General features: G+C 46.4%; 1 pseudogene; it reads left to right on the top strand.

Moving 5' to 3' along the window:
- Positions 1-673: 673 nt before the first annotated feature.
- LOC120839947 lies at positions 674-1,451 on the top strand (annotated as a pseudogene).
- Positions 1,452-19,261: the final 17,810 nt, after the last annotated feature.

Consider the following 19,261-nt stretch of genomic DNA (forward strand, 5'->3'; position numbering starts at 1 on the left):
AGATCAAGACACCCCCAGTTGTGCAGACGATACAGTAGGACAGCTCGTTGAAGGGGTGGGGAGCATGCTCGGAGGTGTGGACTATTGGGCAACACTGGACACCACTCCAATCCACTTGGCACATCAATGCTCTGGAGCTGATGGCAGCCTTCCTGGCGCCGCAGGCGCTAGCAAAGAATGTGTCTCGGGGCTCTATCCTCCTCGAGCTAGACAACACCACAGCAGTAGCTGCCATCAACAGGAGTGGCAGCCCTTGCTCTCCCCAACTCGCCAGGAGAGCCCACGAGCTATGGTCGTTGTGCTGGGCGAGGGGAATATCAGTCAGCGCGCAACGTATTCCGGGACACATGAGCACGGGTGCAGACCAAGCTTCCAGGAGAGTGATGGATGCCAGCAGTTCGAAACTGTGCCCGCTCGTATTCAGCAAGGTCAACTGTCTGTGGGGCCCCGTGCACACGGACCTTTTCACAAGCTTCTCCAACCACCAGGTGAGATACTACTACAGCTGGAAGCCGGACCCTGGGGCGGCAGCAGTGGATGCTCTCAGCCAGGACTGGAGGGGTCAGAGCCTCTATGCTTTCCCACCGTTCAGTCCTGTGAGCAGATGCATTGCCAAGTTGCAGACCTCTAACAGTCCGCTCATTCTATTAGCTCCGGTTTGGCCATCTCAGTCATGGTACGCCTCGCTGCTTTACCACTCGTACGAGGAACCACGTCTTCTTCCCCGTTCACGCGACCTACTGCGCAGCCACGACGGGCAGGTACATCCAATTCTCAGCAGGGGGAGCCTGACACCAGCAGCATGGAGACTGACCAACTTCTGCAAACACATAGCTAACTTCGGAGCAGGCTGCACACCTCATTGAGGCATCATGGAGGTGGGGAACACAGCTCACCTACACCTCTTGCTGGCGCAGGGGGGAACGCTGGTGGAATTCAAGGACTGTTGATCCCTTTTCTCCCACTCCAGCACAGGTGCTCAACTTCCATGCTGGCCTCTTTAAGGAGGGCCTGGCATATCGCACTATAGGATGTTACCGCTCTGCCTCGTCTCAGCTCTTGCAGAACTTTGACGGTTTCCCTTTAGGGGAACACCCAGCAGTGGTGAGTCTGATGAAGGGAGTGTTTAATTATAACCCCCCCCCTTTCCCCAAGCCCCTATACGCCACAACTTGGAAGGTGGAAACGGTGACAACCCTCCTGCAGTCGTAGGGTCCCAACAAAGACCTAAGTCTCAAAACGCTCTTTAGCTAACTAGCTATGCTGTTAGCCCTTGCCTCAGCAGGCAGGACGTCAGACTTGTGCCTGCTTTCAACATGCCACGTCTCGAGGGTTGGGAGCTCGCGCTCAGTGGCCTCAGAAAGACTTCCGGGGCATCTAAACCCCTTCCCATCCTCTTCTTCCCAGCATTCAAAGAGGTTCGGGAATTGGGTTTAGTGGAATGCTTGTAGGTGTACCTCGAACGGACTGCAGAACTGCGAGGCGCCCACACATAGCTTCCGCTCACTGCGGAAAAGCCTTTCCGCCCAGCAGCGCGGGACACAATAGCTCACTGGATAAAACACATACTAATGGCGCGTTCACACTGGGAGCGGATCCGCGCGTTCTCAACCGCAAAGCGGCTAGGATCGGGCGGTTAGAGCGCGTTTTTGCCAACCGCTTCGGAACCGATTTCTCCCAACCACTTTCACAAGCCACAAAGTGCCAACCAATCACAACGCGACGCCGACATGACGTCAGTGACTTTCGAAACAAGATGGAACCTGTCGCTGGTGAGGCGTCCAAGGCGCTGTAGTCCCAGTACAGTGCCCTAGACCTAGAGTCACAGCAGACAAATCAACGGAGAAACGTGATGTTCACGTTCGTCACTTGTAACCGCCGCGAAAGAAATTGACTCGTAATATTAACGGGCTTCGCACCGGTGATTTGGTTCGGGTAAAAGTTTGTTTATTATTCCGGGTGCCACAGCCCAAAGCTCGCTGACTTGTTAGTTTCTGCCCGGAGAACGTCGGAACCCGCCCCTGATCGACTGAAACGTCAGCTTTTCTACACACGATAGTCGCATGAACTGTACATGCCTTGCAAGTGACGTCATGCTAGGGAAGAACGGGGCCCCGCACCATACTGGTGGTTGACTTCACTCGGCGAGGATGCGCTTACCAAGGCGTAGGATGCCGCTAAGTGCACGGACATGCGCTGACATGCACCATATTTTCAACAAAGGTACCATTTACGTTACATGTGAACTTGAAAAACGTGCCGAGCTTACGATGATGACGTTTAGCCAATACGTGCAGAATTTTTCGGCCTTGGTGCGATCGCACTGCGAGCAGAAAGTTTCGATATGCCGCCGACGCAGTTTTTAAAACATAAAAAAAAACTGTCGTGTCGCAAAAAAAGAAAAAAAAGCTTAATTGCGTGCTTTAACATTTGACGAGCGGCTCTAGGAGTCGCTTGTAGAAAAATTGTTACGATTTTGCGAAATACTGGTAAACAACGCAAGGCTACTGTCAAAATCTAAACCCTGAGACAAGGACAAATCAAATAATAGAGGGTTTATATTACGATGTCTTTTAACCGGCTCGGCTGCATACTTTCGCTCCTTGCTAAGATTACCGTTCTCACAGACGGCACAAACCGATGCCTCGCGGCGGCGGCGGCGTCTCGGCGAGCTTGCACATGGGGGCCGCCGCCAACCGATCGCCGTCTCGCCGGGTTCGCTTCGCGATAATCGCCCGTACTCGGGCCGGGAGCCTCTAAGGTGCGCTCGAAGCGTGGCAACGGCGTTGTGTAACGAAATAGAAAGGCTATCTACACTACGAACGGGCAACAGCCGATGCAAAGGCGTGCGTGAACGTAAACAACAGTAGAAAAAGTGCCGTCGCTCGCCGTTACGAAATGCGTCCCGCAAACTCTGTAATCCTCGGTTGCATCCCCTTCCTGCCGCTCGTGCTTTCGCTAACTTCAAGGCTACTCTGTCTCGCGGGGCTACAGCCGAGCGCGGTGCAGTTTACCATTGCTCTCGCTGCGAAGGGCTGTCGAGTCAGCCACCAGCATGGTGGATACCGGTGTTCGACGTCATCATGTGGGGTAGGTGCAAGGTATGTTTTGAAAGCTTTCGACACCGTGCATTACCGAAACGAAGGCCGATAGAAACGTCGTGAGCCTGATTACGTAGCGCAGGTGCCCAGCCCGCAGAGCGGGCAGGGTGCCTGCGCTAGCTCGACCTGTAACATTTACTACTAACAAAAGAAAACAAAGAAACATACTCAAGGAATGAAATGTACGTACGTACCAGACGATGCAGAGGTAATCCATACGGCGTTTATTTGAGCTTAAAGTCAAACAAACAGTAGACTCGATCGACGTGCGAGTGACGAGAGGAGAGTCCGCCACTAACGAAGCGACGACCGGCTATTTATAGCACCGAACGCATTCCCCCGCACCACGGTTCACCCCACCACTCACAACTTTGAAAATGATAAGAGCGAACGAGAGGGGAAGACTGGTCCTCTATCCGGAAGACAAGGTCAGCTATTCATGCGGAAAGGGTCCACAAATACTTTACGAGGGGGAATACAGGACACTCCGCTCATTTGCATTAGACGGAGCGATGGCCGCGCCGATTCCTCCTCTGGTGGCGCGGGATAATTAGGGTGTGACCCTCTCCCTATTTTCTCTCCCCTCCTCTCACATTTTCTCCTCCCGCCAGAACACGTGACCGATATGCGTCACCGACGATGCCAAACGCGAGCGGGCGAACACGCGGGCGCCGGGCTAGGCGTGTTGTGGGTAGACCGGACGCGACGACTATCAGCGGCCACCATTGCGCGACCTGTCACCGCATATTGATGCCAGCGTCCTTCTCGACGGATGAAACGCTACAGAGTCCTTTTGTAATGCGCCTAGTGTGACGCGTTCGCCACTGTAAAGAATCCGTGAAAATGGCAGGAGGGACAGTGTGCTCCGTTCTCCGCAGCAAGAACCGGACCTTGCAGGGCAAAAACCTGCCAATTTTTCGGTTCCCTCCAGATCAAATCACGTAAGTAAACAACTTCGGCGTCGCGTTTATCATGCTGACCTTATTCAAAATGTGTTTGTAAAACATATAGATGATCCGTGTCTGTTGAATGCTGAGCTGTATATATTTGCTCAAGCCGTTTTTATCAGTGTTTGTTGAATGCAAAGGTGTACGCATTTGTTCAATGTGCAATAGATATTGTTTAAAAAAAAATTGTCGAATGACATTTATGAGTGGAATCTGAGTTCGCACCTTCAATTCTCATTGTAGAAATATTAAAATAATCCAAACCAACTTTGTTCAAGGCCAGCATGGACTATTAGGAAAAATGTTGACTATCCACGAAGTAATAAAAAATTATTCCCAACTTTCTGAACAATTTTTTTTCTGTTGCCTTGGGCTGCTGCAAAGCACCACCTACTCGCATTTTGAAAATAGCGAGAAAAGGATCACACGATTAAATAGTCGTATATCTAATACACAGAACCCCACTCCTGATATCAGAATTTTGCGCCAGCCGGACATTCCCGAAACCAGCACTTCGAAAAATTCTCGACATACCGAGCTCGCGAAAATAGGGTCGTTTACTCAAAGTGCCTTCTCGGGCGTCTTAGCGATAATCAGAGTAGCAAATACTTTGCTGTGAAGTATATGACAATACATGGCTGTGCCTGCTAAACGTCCTTGTCGTATCGACATAGTTCCTTAATATTAGTTGCTCCGTACTGCTTTAAAGTGCGATTACGACTAACCGCACTTATTAGAACATCTTTCAAAACCGCCTGTACAAATTTCGATACTCGCTGATTGAGCTACATGCGTGCGGTTTATATAACACAACGTAGACATAGAGCTCATCCTACGTATACGCGTCCTTTAAATGAGTCACCAATAAAGTGTCCGCTGGTTTTTAAATTCAACAGACGACCCACGCCGCCGCGACCGAAGAGCATGCACACACCGAAGGAAGTTCGGCCGGTAGTAAAATATCCCGCACCGAGAGACGGCGCTAGTCACCATCCGATCCTAAAGGGGAAAGCCGTAACAACGTGCCACATCCACCCATTCAAAGCGCGCACAACCTGTCGTCCCCGAGGCCATTGTATTCGCAGGGAGTGTCCTGTATTCCCCCTCGTAAAGTATTTGGGGTCCACTTCGTAAAAAAAGTTTGGGCATCCTGTTCTGAGTCAGCAAGGCGCACCTAGCAGGGCTCTGCTTGTGGGCAAAATCGAAGGAATCACATGCGAGTTTTGCTGGTCCATTCCTCTTTTTTCGCTGCCGGAAGTCGTGATCCGTGCGAACATCCCAAAAGAAAAATCTTTCAGAGTGCCAAAATAGCAAAATTTTGGTTTTGGATCGTGGATTAAAATGGATTTTGGATTTTAAAACAGGGTTGCCAAACGCAACTCTCAAAAGCTCACTCGTGATCGCCGAGAAACCGCCAACCGCATCTCGGTGTTTCCAAACGGGGTCGCTTGCGAATCGCAACCGCAACCGCTTCGCGAACGTGGATCCGTCTCCAGTGTGAACGCGCCATAACGCTTGCGGGCATTGACACGTCGGTTTTCAAAGCACATTCAACGCGAAGAGCGTCCACCTCTAAAGCCGTGGAGGTCGGTGTACCACTTGCTGACATCTTAGCAGCAGCTGACTGGTCCTCCGAGGCAACATTTAACCGCTTTTGCAAACGGCAATCAGATACCCGAGCACACTTTGGAACCCAGGTGCTGAGAACACATGCCAAGCGTTGAACAAGCAGTTTTGAACTTGATAGTAAGTGCGACAAAGGCTGAAGTATAATTACCAGTTCTGACGAATGGTACTTACCTAAGGTGACCACCCGTCCCGCGACTCGCGGGACTGTCCCGCATTGAAGGCTCGCGTCCCGCGAGAAATTCCCAAATCTTCAAAATGTGCCGCATTTCACACTGTCGAAAATTCACTTTGCAGCTCATGGTGCTGCCGAACAACGGGGCACGGGGAAGCGCGGAGGTCACTGGTGATCGTGTGAATCGCAATGGTACGCCATTTTCTATCCAAGCATTGCGGAAAGCTATCATCGTTCTTGCAGGAGGACCGACGCGCATGTGCCGTTGTGTCTCTCCCCTTAGTGGCAAAATATTGTAAAAGAAAATTGCTCGTTTATAGGAATTATTTTCATATCGCTGCTTTGACTCAAAAGGGTTGCTGTGGATTTCTTTTCTTTGAGAAGACAGCCACACAAGGCAAAAGAAAGAGAACTTATTGTTAAAAATTTGTGTACGACCATGTTCATAATAGTAGGCTTTGACAAGAAACAAGAACCCGAAAAATATTTACTGTTTCTTGATTTCATTTGATGCATTGAGTGCTGCTGGAGTTCATCTTTATGCTTTCAACTTCGACACAGTTAATAACATATTTTGCATAAAACATATATCACTGGGAGTGAAAACTATTTTAGCTTAATTGCTGCAATACAATTTGCAGGTGTATAAACAGCACAGGATATTAAATGTGTTAACAGGGCCTCGGTTCGTGGTGTGCGTGTTCATAAATTTCCTCTATACCCCCCCCCCCCCCCCCCCTTGCTCCGCTTGTCCCACATTTCGCTAGTAGGAAGGTGGTCAGCCTATACTTACCCGAAGTTAGAGCGCGAATTATACGAAGCCTATGGAAGCACTTACTAGCAAGTTCACACTCCCACCACATCCCTGCCCATTTTCGGAATGAGTCATCACATTCTCTTCCTTGTCGCAGGTCGAGGTGGTTCAATATGGCACCGCAGGTACACTCTTAGAAAAAAGGGTATGGATAGTCCTCCCCTACGGGAGGAACGGTCTTGTAACCTATGTTCCTTTAGAAAGGGAGAAACTTTCGTCCGTGAAGCAGGGGAGCAAAGTTCCTCCGTCGCTTGCATCTGATATGGCGGCCCCGAATCGAGCAAATCGAGCCCAATAAGGCTTGACGAGGACGCTACATCTCTTGTACGGGACGAGAGCAGTAGCAAATAAAAGCGTAGCGCGAGCTTTCCGCAAACTGTGTTCATTTCCGAAGCCAGATTCCCCCCACAGGTACAGAAACTTGCGTTTCGAAAGCAGTTACTCAGTCTTCTCGTCGACAGCACTGCGATGTTAAACGGAGACCACCGTTACCCAGTTACTTCGCGCACTTTGCGTCTTACCTTTGGTGTTCCTCGAGTCACAATTTCTTCGTGAACCGCACATCACGGAGAAGGGCAAACTCAATCCGCGAAACCAAAATCCGCTCTCGAAAGAACAAACTCGAAGCCGCTGTTTATCGCGTAGCGTGAAAGGTTAAATCGCTAGCCACCAGATGGCGGGGTCAAGCAGAGTAATTGCAAGTAGCTAGGCTAGGTGGCGCTAGGTACCGCCCAATTCATGTTCTACAAAAAAATAATTTGCTTTTTTCAGGCCACTACTGCGCTTGGGGATCCTCTACGATACACAAATCACGCTTATTACAAGCACCAGGTGAACATACATTGAGCACATACACGGCACACACAAATATCAATACAACAGAACACCACACTAACCCGAACATGCACCCGTGTTCTGCGTTTCCGTCTCTTATACTGGTCGCTTTGAACGCACGGAACTTTTCGGTGACTCCCTAAGCAATAAAAAAATATTCCCAGCATTTTGATTTTTTTCCCAGCCATGTCATACCTCTGAGAGTATTTTGAATGGCTGAGGGGATTAATCTCTTAATAAAAAGTAAACGCTCGACCATGCCGTAATTATTTGAAAGCCAATAAATCAAGCCGCTCCAATGCGGTTCGAAGCCATGAGTTTGTTTCCCCACACGGCACGTCGTAGCCTGTATTTCTATTGTTTTTTTTTCTATTTGTGCTGTTCGCGCAAAGCTGCAATTGCCGTCTTGAATTAATTTCTCTAGAGCGGATATTCACTCAGCTGGAAGTGATGCTTCACGGGCTGAGAAATCGCTTTTCGATCAACTTGAATGCAGTCAAAGCCGCGACTTGCGGCAGGTGTTAAGTGTACGGACTTACGCCGTGGCGAGCCCGAAAACTTCTAGCGCTCATCCCAGCGCGCCACTTGGAGGGCAGTTTCTCCAGGAACCGTAGTATATTTAAACAGCAAAATAAAGGGTACCTTTTTATTTTTTCGATTTTACCTACGATTGTTTTTTAATGCCGAAATTCCATACTGTAAATATACGTACTTTCCGTCACGATTTCGTACTGTTCAGTCCTTGCGCCAGAGCGCAATCGCTCTCGGGGACGAGACAATTCCGACAGTCACATTGGTCACTGCACGATAGCGATAGGAGCTTCTACTGTTCAGACCAGCGTTCCAATATGACTATCCGCACGTTGATCGATTGCACGTAATTCGTCAAGTGGTATTAAACTTTTTAATGTAAAGCGGAATGTCAACCTGCGACACCCCGCCCCCTCCGATCCCGGCCCGACCAGCGGCATCAATGCCCGACCAGTTTACGATCTCATCTTGTTAAACCACTGATACGCGAACACACGGTCACATCGGCGACAATTCCAGTATTCTGTTCACAACCCACAACACTGCCATCACGATGCTGCAGCTATGTTGCTGACACGCACAAATACAGAACCACGTTGAACGCCGGTTGCACCCAACATCGGAAAACAGAACCGAACTCAGGACGGAAGGCACCCAGGCATCCGGCAGCAAAAGCTGCCTGTCTTGAACGCAGTTCCTGCGGTTTCCATAACGTCGATACGTCGACACAGTTCCGCGTGGTTTCACTACTGTAGTGACTGTAGTTCCGTGCAGCGCGAGTCCCGCAATCCGGAGACGGCCATCCCCCAGTGTACGTGGCGCTGCTGGCACTGCTCCGAAACTTCGCTGTTTCTAGCGGCTTCGTTTGCTCGTTTGATAAAATTAGTTATAAAAACGTCAATGCAACCGAAATCTTCTGCATGTTTAGACTAGAAGACAGAATAACAGGCGGCCTTCGCTGCCGGTGAAGCTCAATCAACTCAAAAGCTATTTATTATGCAAAGTGCGGGACCTGCACGAAGAACGAAGCCGAAAGAAGGTGAGTCGGGAGGGCGAAAGCTTTCTCCCGTCTGCCTGGAGAAGGAGAAAAACGTTTCGTTCCTCCACTTTTCTCGTGTCCGTTTGGGGGCGCGTCAGTAGAAGGGAGGAAGACGCGCCGTTGCTACTTTTTTCCTCCATTTTTTCTTAGAGTGTAGCGCGAGAGCTCCAACCAGGTGCAACCACTCGAACGTAAAATAAAAACGTTCTGAGTGCGCAAACGCTTTTGCTCTGTCTTTCTGGTGGGGACCCCACCATCTCAATGCAGCCGCAAGCTGTGCTGTAACCACTAACTCGGAAAGATGAGGTCGGAAGGCAAGAATACTTCCCTAAGAAGGAGCGCCTATAACTTTGAAACGTTGACGTCAGTTCCGGTATAGACGGAAAAAGCAGTTGTGAACTTGATAGTGGGTGCTTCCATAGGCTTCGTATAATTCCCGCTCTAAGGTAAGTACCATTCGTCAGAACTGGTAATTTCACAGTTCTGTGTGTTCAATCGAAATATGTTTTGAATCTTGTGTGTTCAAATTTTGCGGATGGTGAACGCGTAAAGCGCGAGACACGTGGACGGCAGAAACGGTAAGTACCATTCGTCAGAACTGGTAATTTCACAGTTCTGTGTGTTCAATCGAAATATGTTTTGAATCTTGTGTGTTCAAATTTTGCGGATGGGGAACGCGTAAAGCGCGAGACACGTGGACGGCAGAAACGGTAAGTACCATTCGTCAGAACTGGTAATTTCACAGTTCTGTGTGTTCAATCGAAATATGTTTTGAATCTTGTGTGTTCAAATTTTGCGGATGGTGAACGCGTAAAGCGCGAGACACGTGGACGGCAGAAACGGTAAGTACCATTCGTCAGAACTGGTAATTTCACAGTTCTGTGTGTTCAATCGAAATATGTTTTGAATATTGTGTGTTCAAATTTTGCGGATGGTGAACGCGTAAAGCGCGAGACACGTGGACGGCAGAAACGGTAAGTACCATTCGTCAGAACTGGTAATTTCACAGTTCTGTGTGTTCAATCGAAATATGTTTTGAATCTTGTGTGTTCAAATTTTGCGGATGGTGAACGCGAAAGCGCGAGACACGTGGACGGCAGAAACGGTAAGTACCATTTGTCAGAACTGGTAATTTCACAGTTCTGTGTGTTCAATCGAAATATGTTTTGAATCTTGTGTGTTCAAATTTTGCGAATGGTGAACGCGTAAAGCGCGAGACACGTGGACGGCAGAAACGGTAAGTACCATTCGTCAGAACTGGTAATTTCACAGTTCTGTGTGTTCAATCGAAATATGTTTTGAATCTTGTGTGTTCAAATTTTGCGGATGGTGAACGCGTAAAGCGCGAGACACGTGGACGGCAGAAACGGTAAGTACCATTCGTCAGAACTGGTAATTTCACAGTTCTGTGTGTTCAATCGAAATATGTTTTGAATCTTGTGTGTTCAAATTTTGCGGATGGTGAACGCGTAAAGCGCGAGACACGTGGACGGCAGAAACGGTAAGTACCATTCGTCAGAACTGGTAATTTCACAGTTCTGTGTGTTCAATCGAAATATGTTTTGAATCTTGTGTGTTCAAATTTTGCGGATGGTGAACGCGAAAGCGCGAGACACGTGGACGGCAGAAACGGTAAGTACCATTCGTCAGAACTGGTAATTTCACAGTTCTGTGTGTTCAATCGAAATATGTTTTGAATCTTGTGTGTTCAAATTTTGCGGATGGTGAACGCGTAAAGCGCGAGACACGTGGACGGCAGAAACGGTAAGTACCATTCGTCAGAACTGGTAATTTCACAGTTCTGTGTGTTCAATCGAAATATGTTTTGAATCTTGTGTGTTCAAATTTTGCGGATGGTGAACGCGAAAGCGCGAGACACGTGGACGGCAGAAACGGTAAGTACCATTCGTCAGAACTGGTAATTTCACAGTTCTGTATGTTCAATCGAAATATGTTTTGAATCTTGTGTGTTCAAATTTTGCGGATGGTGAACGCGTAAAGCGCGAGACACGTGGACGGCAGAAACGGTAAGTACCATTCGTCAGAACTGGTAATTTCACAGTTCTGTGTGTTCAATCGAAATATGTTTTGAATCTTGTGTGTTCAAATTTTGCGGATGGTGAACGCGTAAAGCGCGAGACACGTGGACGGCAGAAACGGTAAGTACCATTCGTCAGAACTGGTAATTTCACAGTTCTGTGTGTTCAATCGAAATATGTTTTGAATCTTGTGTGTTCAAATTTTGCGGATGGTGAACGCGTAAAGCGCGAGACACGTGGACGGCAGAAACGGTAAGTACCATTCGTCAGAACTGGTAATTTCACAGTTCTGTGTGTTCAATCGAAATATGTTTTGAATCTTGTGTGTTCAGATTTTGCGGATGGTGAACGCGTAAAGCGCGAGACACGTGGACGGCAGAAACGGTAAGTACCATTCGTCAGAACTGGTAATTTCACAGTTCTGTGTGTTCAATCAAATATGTTTTGAATCTTGTGTGTTCAAATTTTGCGGATGGTGAACGCGAAAGCGCGAGACACGTGGACGGCAGAAACGGTAAGTACCATTCGTCAGAACTGGTAATTTCACAGTTCTGTATGTTCAATCGAAATATGTTTTGAATCTTGTGTGTTCAAATTTTGCGGATGGTGAACGCGTAAAGCGCGAGACACGTGGACGGCAGAAACGGTAAGTACCATTCGTCAGAACTGGTAATTTCACAGTTCTGTGTGTTCAATCGAAATATGTTTTGAATCTTGTGTGTTCAAATTTTGCGGATGGTGAACGCGTAAAGCGCGAGACACGTGGACGGCAGAAACGGTAAGTACCATTCGTCAGAACTGGTAATTTCACAGTTCTGTGTGTTCAATCGAAATATGTTTTGAATCTTGTGTGTTCAAATTTTGCGGATGGTGAACGCGTAAAGCGCGAGACACGTGGACGGCAGAAACGGTAAGTACCATTCGTCAGAACTGGTAATTTCACAGTTCTGTGTGTTCAATCGAAATATGTTTTGAATATTGTGTGTTCAAATTTTGCGGATGGTGAACGCGTAAAGCGCGAGACACGTGGACGGCAGAAACGGTAAGTACCATTCGTCAGAACTGGTAATTTCACAGTTCTGTGTGTTCAATCGAAATATGTTTTGAATCTTGTGTGTTCAAATTTTGCGGATGGTGAACGCGAAAGCGCGAGACACGTGGACGGCTGAAACGGTAAGTACCATTTGTCAGAACTGGTAATTTCACAGTTCTGTGTGTTCAATCGAAATATGTTTTGAATCTTGTGTGTTCAAATTTTGCGGATGGTGAACGCGTAAAGCGCGAGACACGTGGACGGCAGAAACGGTAAGTACCATTCGTCAGAACTGGTAATTTCACAGTTCTGTGTGTTCAATCGAAATATGTTTTGAATCTTGTGTGTTCAAATTTTGCGGATGGTGAACGCGTAAAGCGCGAGACACGTGGACGGCAGAAACGGTAAGTACCATTCGTCAGAACTGGTAATTTCACAGTTCTGTGTGTTCAATCGAAATATGTTTTGAATCTTGTGTGTTCAAATTTTGCGGATGGTGAACGCGTAAAGCGCGAGACACGTGGACGGCAGAAACGGTAAGTACCATTCGTCAGAACTGGTAATTTCACAGTTCTGTGTGTTCAATCGAAATATGTTTTGAATCTTGTGTGTTCAAATTTTGCGGATGGTGAACGCGAAAGCGCGAGACACGTGGACGGCAGAAACGGTAAGTACCATTCGTCAGAACTGGTAATTTCACAGTTCTGTGTGTTCAATCGAAATATGTTTTGAATCTTGTGTGTTCAAATTTTGCGGATGGTGAACGCGTAAAGCGCGAGACACGTGGACGGCAGAAACGGTAAGTACCATTCGTCAGAACTGGTAATTTCACAGTTCTGTGTGTTCAATCGAAATATGTTTTGAATCTTGTGTGTTCAAATTTTGCGGATGGTGAACGCGAAAGCGCGAGACACGTGGACGGCAGAAACGGTAAGTACCATTCGTCAGAACTGGTAATTTCACAGTTCTGTATGTTCAATCGAAATATGTTTTGAATCTTGTGTGTTCAAATTTTGCGGATGGTGAACGCGTAAAGCGCGAGACACGTGGACGGCAGAAACGGTAAGTACCATTCGTCAGAACTGGTAATTTCACAGTTCTGTGTGTTCAATCGAAATATGTTTTGAATCTTGTGTGTTCAAATTTTGCGGATGGTGAACGCGTAAAGCGCGAGACACGTGGACGGCAGAAACGGTAAGTACCATTCGTCAGAACTGGTAATTTCACAGTTCTGTGTGTTCAATCGAAATATGTTTTGAATCTTGTGTGTTCAAATTTTGCGGATGGTGAACGCGTAAAGCGCGAGACACGTGGACGGCAGAAACGGTAAGTACCATTCGTCAGAACTGGTAATTTCACAGTTCTGTGTGTTCAATCGAAATATGTTTTGAATCTTGTGTGTTCAGATTTTGCGGATGGTGAACGCGTAAAGCGCGAGACACGTGGACGGCAGAAACGGTAAGTACCATTCGTCAGAACTGGTAATTTCACAGTTCTGTGTGTTCAATCAAATATGTTTTGAATCTTGTGTGTTCAAATTTTGCGGATGGTGAACGCGAAAGCGCGAGACACGTGGACGGCAGAAACGGTAAGTACCATTCGTCAGAACTGGTAATTTCACAGTTCTGTATGTTCAATCGAAATATGTTTTGAATCTTGTGTGTTCAAATTTTGCGGATGGTGAACGCGTAAAGCGCGAGACACGTGGACGGCAGAAACGGTAAGTACCATTCGTCAGAAGTGGTAATTTCACAGTTCTGTGTGTTCAATCGAAATATGTTTTGAATCTTGTGTGTTCAAATTTTGCGGATGGTGAACGCGAAAGCGCGAGACACGTGGACGGCAGAAACGGTAAGTACCATTCGTCAGAACTGGTAATTTCACAGTTCTGTGTGTTCAATCGAAATATGTTTTGAATCTTGTGTGTTCAAATTTTGCGGATGGTGAACGCGTAAAGCGCGAGACACGTGGACGGCAGAAACGGTAAGTACCATTCGTCAGAACTGGTAATTTCACAGTTCTGTGTGTTCAATCGAAATACGTTTTGAATCTTGTGTGTTCAAATTTTGCGGATGGTGAACGCGTAAAGCGCGAGACACGTGGACGGCAGAAACGGTAAGTACCATTCGTCAGAACTGGTAATTTCACAGATCTGTGTGTTCAATCGAAATATGTTTTGAATCTTGTGTGTTCAAATTTTGCGGATGGTGAACGCGTAAAGCGCGAGACACGTGGACGGCAGAAACGGTAAGTACCATTCGTCAGAACTGGTAATTTCACAGTTCTGTATGTTCAATCGAAATATGTTTTGAATCTTGTGTGTTCAAATTTTGCGGATGGTGAACGCGTAAAGCGCGAGACACGTGGACGGCAGAAACGGTAAGTACCATTCGTCAGAACTGGTAATTTCACAGTTCTGTGTGTTCAATCGAAATATGTTTTGAATCTTGTGTGTTCAAATTTTGCGGATGGTGAACGCGTAAAGCGCGAGACACGTGGACGGCAGAAACGGTAAGTACCATTCGTCAGAACTGGTAATTTCACAGTTCTGTGTGTTCAATCGAAATATGTTTTGAATCTTGTGTGTTCAAATTTTGCGGATGGTGAACGCGTAAAGCGCGAGACACGTGGACGGCAGAAACGGTAAGTACCATTCGTCAGAACTGGTAATTTCACAGTTCTGTGTGTTCAATCGAAATATGTTTTGAATCTTGTGTGTTCAAATTTTGCGGATGGTGAACGCGTAAAGCGCGAGACACGTGGACGGCAGAAACGGTAAGTACCATTCGTCAGAACTGGTAATTTCACAGTTCTGTGTATTCAATCGAAATATGTTTTGATTCTTGTGTGTTCAAATTTTGCGGATGGTGAACGCGAAAGCGCGAGACACGTGGACGGCAGAAACGGTAAGTACCATTCGTCAGAACTGGTAATTTCACAGTTCTGTGTGTTCAATCGAAATATGTTTTGAATCTTGTGTGTTCAAATTTTGCGGATGGTGAACGCGTAAAGCGCGAGACACGTGGACGGCAGAAACGGTAAGTACCATTCGTCAGAACTGGTAATTTCACAGTTCTGTATGTTCAATCGAAATATGTTTTGAATCTTGTGTGTTCAAATTTTGCGGATGGTGAACGCGTAAAGCGCGAGACACGTGGACGGCAGAAAGGGTAAGTACCATTCGTCAGAACTGGTAATTTCACAGTTCTGTGTGTTCAATCGAAATATGTTTTGAATCTTGTGTGTTCAAATTTTGCGGATGGTGAACGCGTAAAGCGCGAGACACGTGGACGGCAGAAACGGTAAGTACCATTCGTCAGAACTGGTAATTTCACAGTTCTGTGTGTTCTATCGAAATATGTTTTGAATCTTGTGTGTTCAAATTTTGCGGATGGTGAACGCGAAAGCGCGAGACACGTGGACGGCAGAAACGGTAAGTACCATTCGTCAGAACTGGTAATTTCACAGTTCTGTGTGTTCAATCGAAATATGTTTTGAATCTTGTGTGTTCAAATTTTGCGGATGGTGAACGCGTAAAGCGCGAGACACGTGGACGGCAGAAACGGTAAGTACCATTCGTCAGAACTGGTAATTTCACAGTTCTGTGTGTTCAATCGAAATATGTTTTGAATCTTGTGTGTTCAAATTTTGCGGATGGTGAACGCGTAAAGCGCGAGACACGTGGACGGCAGAAACGGTAAGTACCATTCGTCAGAACTGGTAATTTCACAGTTCTGTGCGTTCAATCGAAATATGTTTTGAATCTTGTGTGTTCAAATTTTGCGGATGGTGAACGCGTAAAGCGCGAGACACGTGGACGGCAGAAACGGTAAGTACCATTCGTCAGAACTGGTAATTTCACAGTTCTGTATGTTCAATCGAAATATGTTTTGAATCTTGTGTGTTCAAATTTTGCGGATGGTGAACGCGTAAAGCGCGAGACACGTGGACGGCAGAAACGGTAAGTACCATTCGTCAGAACTGGTAATTTCACAGTTCTGTGTGTTCAATCGAAATATGTTTTGAATCTTGTGTGTTCAAATTTTGCGGATGGTGAACGCGTAAAGCGCGAGACACGTGGACGGCAGAAACGGTAAGTACCATTCGTCAGAACTGGTAATTTCACAGTTCTGTGTGTTCAATCGAAATATGTTTTGAATCTTGTGTGTTCAAATTTTGCGGATGGTGAACGCGTAAAGCGCGAGACACGTGGACGGCAGAAACGGTAAGTACCATTCGTCAGAACTGGTAATTTCACAGTTCTGTGTGTTCAATCGAAATATGTTTTGAATCTTGTGTGTTCAAATTTTGCGGATGGTGAACGCGTAAAGCGCGAGACACGTGGACGGCAGAAACGGTAAGTACCATTCGTCAGAACTGGTAATTTCACAGTTCTGTGTGTTCAATCGAAATATGTTTTGAATCTTGTGTGTTCAAATTTTGCGGATGGTGAACGCGTAAAGCGCGAGACACGTGGACGGCAGAAACGGTAAGTACCATTCGTCAGAACTGGTAATTTCACAGTTCTGTGTGTTCAATCGAAATATGTTTTGAATCTTGTGTGTTCAAATTTTGCGGATGGTGAACGCGTAAAGCGCGAGACACGTGGACGGCAGAAAGGGTAAGTACCATTCGTCAGAACTGGTAATTTCACAGTTCTGTGTGTTCAATCGAAATATGTTTTGAATCTTGTGTGTTCAAATTTTGCGGATGGTGAACGCGTAAAGCGCGAGACACGTGGACGGCAGAAACGGTAAGTACCATTCGTCAGAACTGGTAATTTCACAGTTCTTTGTGTTCAATCGAAATATGTTTTGAATCTTGTGTGTTCAAATTTTGCGGATGGTGAACGCGTAAAGCGCGAGACACGTGGACAGCAGAAACGGTAAGTACCATTCGTCAGAACTGGTAATTTCACAGTTCTGTGTGTTCAATCGAAATATGTTTTGAATCTTGTGTGTTCAAATTTTGCGGATGGTGAACGCGTAAAGCGCGAGACACGTGGACGGCAGAAACGGTAAGTACCATTCGTCAGAACTGGTAATTTCACAGTTCTGTGTGTTCAATCGAAATATGTTTTGAATCTTGTGTGTTCAAATTTTGCGGATGGTGAACGCGTAAAGCGCGAGACACGTGGACGGCAGAAACGGTAAGTACCATTCGTCAGAACTGGTAATTTCACAGTTCTGTGTGTTCAATCGAAATATGTTTTGAATCTTGAGTGTTCAAATTTTGCGGATGGTGAACGCGTAAAGCGCGAGACACGTGGACGGCAGAAACGGTAAGTACCATTCGTCAGAACTGGTAATTTCACAGTTCTGTGTGTTCAATCGAAATATGTTTTGAATCTTGTGTGTTCAAATTTTGCGGATGGTGAACGCGTAAAGCGCGAGACACGTGGACGGCAGAAATGGTAAGTACCATTCGTCAGAACTGGTAATTTCACAGTTCTGTGTGTTCAATCGAAATATGTTTTGAATCTTGTGTGTTCAAATTTTGCGGATGGTGAACGCGTAAAGCGCGAGACACGTGGACGGCAGAAACGGTAAGTACCATTCGTCAGAACTGGTAATTTCACAGTTCTGTGTGTTCAATCGAAATATGTTTTGAATCTTGTGTGTTCAAATTTTGCGGATGGTGAACGCGTAAAGCGCGAGACACGTGGACGGCAGAAACGGTAAGCACCATTCGTCAGAACTGGTAATTTCACAGTTCTGTGTGTTCAATCGAAATATGTTTTGAATCTTGTGTGTTCAAATTTTGCGGATGGTGAACGCGTAAAGCGCGAGACACGTGGACGGCAGAAACGGTAAGTACCATTCGTCAGAACTGGTAATTTCACAGTTCTGTGTGTTCAATCGAAATATGTTTTGAATCTTGTGTGTTCAAATTTTGCGGATGGTGAACGCGTAAAGCGCGAGACACGTGGACGGCAGAAACGGTAAGTACCATTCGTCAGAACTGGTAATTTCACAGTTCTGTGTGTTCAATCGAAATATGTTTTGAATCTTGTGTGTTCAAATTTTGCGGATGGTGAACGCGTAAAGCGCGAGACACGTGGACGGCAGAAACGGTAAGTACCATTCGTCAGAACTGGTAATTTCACAGTTCTGTGTGTTCAATCGAAATATGTTTTGAATCTTGTGTGTTCAAATTTTGCGGATGGTGAACGCGTAAAGCGCGAGACACGTGGACGGCAGAAACGGTAAGTACCATTCGTCAGAACTGGTAATTTCACAGTTCTGTGTGTTCAATCGAAATATGTTTTGATTCTTGTGTGTTCAAATTTTGCGGATGGTGAACGCGAAAGCGCGAGACACGTGGACGGCAGAAACGGTAAGTACCATTCGTCAGAACTGGTAATTTCACAGTTCTGTGTGTTCAATCGAAATATGTTTTGAATCTTGTGTGTTCAAATTTTGCGGATGGTGAACGCGTAAAGCGCGAGACACGTGGACGGCAGAAAGGGTAAGTACCATTCGTCAGAACTGGTAATTTCACAGTTCTGTGTGTTCAATCGAAATATGTTTTGAATCTTGTGTGTTCAAATTTTGCGGATGGTGAACGCGTAAAGCGCGAGACACGTGGACGGCAGAAACGGTAAGTACCATTCGTCAGAACTGGTAATTTCACAGTTCTGTGTGTTCAATCGAAATATGTTTTGAATCTTGTGTGTTCAAATTTTGCGGATGGTGAACGCGTAAAGCGCGAGACACGTGGACGGCAGAAACGGTAAGTACCATTCGTCAGAACTGGTAATTTCACAGTTCTGTGTGTTCAATCGAAATATGTTTTGAATCTTGTGTGTTCAAATTTTGCGGATGGTGAACGCGTAAAGCGCGAGACACGTGGACGGCAGAAACGGTAAGTACCATTCGTCAGAACTGGTAATTTCACAGTTCTGTGTGTTCAATCGAAATATGTTTTGAATCTTGTGTGTTCAAATTTTGCGGATGGTGAACGCGTAAAGCGCGAGACACGTGGACGGCAGAAACGGTAAGTACCATTCGTCAGAACTGGTAATTTCACAGTTCTGTGTGTTCAATCGAAATATGTTTTGATTCTTGTGTGTTCAAATTTTGCGGATGGTGAACGCGAAAGCGCGAGACACGTGGACGGCAG

Source organism: Ixodes scapularis, unplaced genomic scaffold, assembly GCF_016920785.2.
Source record: "Ixodes scapularis isolate PalLabHiFi unplaced genomic scaffold, ASM1692078v2 PGA_scaffold4__175_contigs__length_147842914, whole genome shotgun sequence".
Classification (NCBI taxonomy): Eukaryota; Metazoa; Arthropoda; class Arachnida; order Ixodida; family Ixodidae; genus Ixodes; species Ixodes scapularis.